The sequence below is a fragment of the Chrysochloris asiatica genome, unplaced genomic scaffold (assembly GCF_000296735.1).
Source record: "Chrysochloris asiatica unplaced genomic scaffold, ChrAsi1.0 scaffold00088, whole genome shotgun sequence".
Lineage (NCBI taxonomy): Eukaryota > Metazoa > Chordata > Mammalia > Afrosoricida > Chrysochloridae > Chrysochloris > Chrysochloris asiatica.
This window is the reverse complement of record NW_006408606.1, coordinates 9,960,385-9,965,542: the sequence shown is the minus strand read 5'-3', so window position 1 is coordinate 9,965,542 and position 5,158 is coordinate 9,960,385.

The following is a 5,158-nucleotide window of genomic DNA, read 5'->3' as shown; positions in this document are numbered from 1 at the left end:
ATATATATATATATATATATATATATATATATCCAACAATGGGTGCTGGGTGTTATTACTGTTCTCAGGATAATGGAGAACATTTCTCAGGACTCATCTCCAGAGATCATTACAGGTTTAAGTCCACTTCCATTATCTTTCTATATGAAGGACACACCCTGCTGAAGCTATGTTATAGAAGTACTAACCCCAATACGGCAGAAGGTACAGGTTGGTTCTACATACAATCTCCCTTTAAACAGAAATCAGACACATTCATTACATGCTTTGCTAATTATACTTAACGTTTTCATCTAAATGTCCAACCTATAGCAGTACAGAAAAGATTAACACTACCTTAGTCACATCTTGAGACCTGAGGATGAACTCACAGCCCATTTTTCTCCAGGACATCACTTGACTGGTGTGGTGAGTCTAGGTCTTGAGACCCAAGAATTTGAGAACAATGAGGGTCATCAATAGGATCTCCCAAGGTCCGGGCCACTTCTCTTCTAACTGGGAGTCAGGTCCATTTTTATACATTTTGAGCAGGACATGATTTCTAGGCTGGAATGGTTACAGGTTACTTGTTGGGGAGAAAGCAAACCTGGGAAGAGCAAATTTTAAGGAAAATAGAAAGTGTGTGGTAGATGTGTTGTGTATACCACCGCACCTTCAAATCTTGATTGAGGGCAAGTGAAGGGTTAAGGAAAGTTGCCTGGGAAGGTTTACTATATACAATTTCATAAGGGCTCAATTTAAGCCTGCTTCTGGTGGCTACCTGAATTCAGAACAGGGCTAAGGCAACACAATGTAGATAAATTTCCTGACAGTTTTGCCATGTGTTACTTTAGAGTATGGTTCATTTTCTCCACTTTCCTGGAGTGGGAACCTCCATGTTGAACGCAATCTCCATTTCATCTGTAGGTGTTTGCTGCTCCATTATCACTTTGGACATGGAAGTCCAAACTTGGGAGACAATCTCCTTCAAGATAATTTTCACTACTTTTTAAGTTCTCTTAGTTGGGCTTGGAAAAAAGTCTACCCAGCCAGAAAAGAAGTCTACAAAAACAAAACCAGAAACTAATTCCCCAGCTTGGGGACATCTGCATGAAATCAACCTGCCAATTTTCAAGGTGCAGGACAGCCTGCCTTGGGATTGTTCTTGTGGCCCATAAAACAGTTAGAGTTAATATCATGAATGATTTATTTATTTATTTATTTATTTATTGCCCTGAAGCCAGGGTTTAATGAATCCATCCAGGGCCTCTTTCTCATAGTGGGTCATTTCGTGGACTCGTTTAAGAAAAGCAGGGGCTGGTTTTCACAGAATCAGAACCATTTTCTTGCTATTCACTTTCTAGCTTTTAACCTCTCAGAACCAGACCAATTCCATTATCATTCACTTTCCATCCTTTAACCTCTCTCTCAAATCCTTCTGCCTCAGTCCAACACAAGTCCTCTGGGTACACATTCACAGTTTTTCTCGCCAACATTTCTAATGCCCTTGTCAGTGCAATTGGTTCTGCCTTTTGAGCCAAGATCCCCAGCAGGAGGCCTACTGCCTCCACCAGGTCTTGTAAGGTTATTATCACACATCCCGTTCTCTGAGTTCCGTTCTCCATGTAACTACTTCTATCCACCAACAGCATCTAATCCACAAGGTCTAACATGTCTGGTTGGCTGGAAAATACTGGTCAATGATTTCTATACAAACATGGTTCAGCCCTCCAGCTGCCACATCAGGGAGGAAGATGGCAGATTTAGTCACCCCATTCAAGGTGTTATTCTGACTGTCTAATAAAATACTCTGGTATCACCTCATACGTCCTGTTGTGAGCATAGGCTTCCCTTCTGTTGCAGCAGGGAGACAACCTGATGGAGACTGAGATGGGTTGGCCAGAGTGAATTTCTTGGCCTCTTTCCTGAGAGGATACTGGTTTCTGTGGGATGGTCAGTTTCCAGGCTTCAATCAGACCTCAATGGGGAATGTTTCTTGGCTCTCCCGGTAGTTCTGCTAGCCCACATGAGGGGTTTACCTGATTGGATCTCCTAAGGCCAATGTGACTGGTTTCCAGAGTTTGAATCAGTAAATTCCAGGCATGTTCATAGGAACCTCCATCTGCAGACTTTTGGTTTCAGGAAGAAAGGTAATTCAAACATGCAACTTTGCAAGCAGGTCCTGGCCCAGTAAGGGGACTGGGCAGTCAGGCATATGTAGGAAACAGTGTGTCATTGTGTTTTTCCCAATTAAACAGTCTAGGGGTTTCAGGAACTTGTCCTCAGGCCTCCCTGAGATCTCAGTCGCCATCACTGAACAGAAGGATGGGAAATTCAGAGGTGTACTGATCACTGAATAAGTATTCCCAGTGTCCACCAATATCCACAGTCTGTCCCCCATTGTCATTTTCGGCTGAGGTTCCTGGGGGTGGGAGAAAGGCAATAAGGATGGCGGAGGTTGATACCAAATCATGCTGGACCCCCTCCCCGCCAGCGCTGTCAGTTTTCTGCAGACAATGAAGCTGTTCAACCATCTGTTGAGTTGGAGGGTGTCTTTTTCTGCCAGATCCTCCCCTGAGATTTGGACATTCATTTTTCCAGTGTCCAGCTTCTTGCAATAAGCACATTGGTCCTTACTTAAGGTCCTCTTTCCTTTCAGGGGTCATCCCTGGGGCCCCATAGGCTTACCTCTAGTGGTCTTCAGGAAGACAGTAACGGCCTGAGATTTCTTGGGCTCTCAGCTGTTAAATATCTTGAAGGCGATGTTGTCCAGCTGGGATAGATTCATGCCAGTTGCCCTGTCAAATTTTTGCAGTTTCTTTCTAATATCAAGAGTATTTTAGGAGATCAAAGTTATGTTAACTATTCAATATTTGCTGAATCTCGGGATCAAGGTCTGTGTACTTACAGTAAGCCTGGTTGATTCATCTGAGGAGTTCAGAGGGGTCCTCAATTGGCTTCTGCTGAACTGCCTGTACCATGTTCAAGCTCTTTTATTTAAGAACTCCCTTCTTCAGATCTCTGAGAGAGAACGTTTTATAGTGTTTCAGCTGCAGCAGGCCCTGTCATTTAGATTCCAATTTGGCTTAGTTAGAGGAATTGCCTTGACTGGAGCCAGGGGTCCATTCGGGTTTTTCTCCATGGATATGTGCTGCTTCGTCCTATGCCTTATCTCAGACCAGACTTCTTCTGTCGCTGGTCACGAGCATGGTTAACAGAACCTAAATATCTGCACAATTAGGATGATGGGTAGCAAAAATAGCGGTTATTAAATTTGTCATTTTGGTTGGGTCATCCTGATGTGGCACTGTGGGTCAATGCGCTAGACTGCAAAGTCCTTCCAAACCATAAGGTCAGCAGTTCAGGCTCACCAATCTCTCCTCAGAAACCCCACACACGGTTGTCATGAGTCAGAACTGACTTGACGGCACTTAACAACATCTCTGTAGATGAAGGATTTGAATTCTTTTCTATTTAACAAGTCCGAGGTATAGAAAGGAGTATGTGTCCAGTAATATTCTGCAGGCTGCCTGTCTGTATTCAATTCTAGGGGCCTCTGCAGAGGGCGTATTGCCCTGCCTCTGTTTCAGGTAGCCTTCAACCAAAACGGGTCCCTTGAAGGGTATAAGATAAAGAAATAACTTCCAAACTGCTTCCCTCAGCAACTAAATATGGCAGGACAGGTTCACTAGGTCAACTGCTGATACAACAGGAGTCATAATAAGACAATTCTACAATCCAAAGCTGCATTTCACAAAAAAGCAACCATTCATCTCTTTCCATATTCACATATAGACCTGGTTATAACTCTGGTTTTCCTTTTTTTACCTAACACTCATCTGTATTCATTTTCCTTTGCCTGGTTTTCATATGGGCAGTATCAATGCATTAAAGTATATATATATATATACAATATAACTTACATACTATTGGAATTCCAGGTTGTTTTCAGTTTCTTAAACATAAAAACAGGATAAAAACAATTTTAAAAAAAGTAATTTTACAAACAGGTCATCTGACACAGCAATTAAATAATTCAAGCTGTAAGATGGTATAATAATTTAAGGATCCATTCAAAGGTAATTTTTTCCATAATCTAGATCGTACATTGGCCAAACTGTATTATAGTAAAACACCATGTCCTATGATGTCATAGGAGGGTATCCATACAGAAAAAAAGTCAGAATTACTCTCTACAAGGCTGTTCTTTGAGATCGAGGCCTATACTCTCATTTTTCAGATATAGAGGTTAACCATAACAGAAACAGAAGGGACACTTTTAGGAAATTACTTCCTGCCTACCATGCCCCAATATGCGCACACAGAACAAAGCAAGGGGATCTCAAAAGGGAAGGCTACGGTGAGTGCAGAACGTACAGGGCCGAAGACTCCAAGAAAAAGATTCTTGGCAGTGCTACTTGATGCGTCCAGTTACTGTGCTCCTGGGCTCACTTGTCCATGCGGCCAGTGGGCTTCCCAGCAAGCAATATCACCCACAAAGGAGACCAAGTTCCTTTTCTAATAATACTACTTGCAGCAGAAGTCCGCAAGGTCTCTGAGCATGATCGCCAGAAAGGTTGCCAAACCAAAATGAGGGTTTGCCGCCTATCACTGTAGTCAATCACAGAGACAGGAGAGAGATCCAATCCAATCTTTATTAACAGAAAGCCAGCAGTCTGGAGGACAGAGAGAATAGTGTCTCAAGACCGTCCTGTTCATTATGAAAAGCAGGGACATTATATAGGGTAAATTACATTAACATCAAGATAACATTTTTTGGAAAAAGAAGCAATAAAGCAATAAACTTCTTCTAACATTCTATCTTTAGGGAATAGGAAACAATCAGGCAGTAATTCTTCTCAAACATTCCACCTTTTAGGATCCAAGTTGCTTAGTTCCTGAGATAACTATCTGGGTGGGCTTAAGCACAACTTGTTCTCCTTCTAGGACCATGAGGTCATCTCAGCTAATTTTTAACCTAAGTTCTCCATTTGCAGGGTCTTCATTTATCAAGACCTAATGACCTAATGACAAGGAGCTCTGGTAGCGTAGTGGTTACGAATCGGGCTGCTAATCTCATGGTCAGCAGTTCGAAACTACCAGCTGTTCCATGGGAGAAAGATGAGGCTTTCTGCTCCTGTAAAGATTTACAGCCTCGGAAACCCGGTACAGGGTCGCT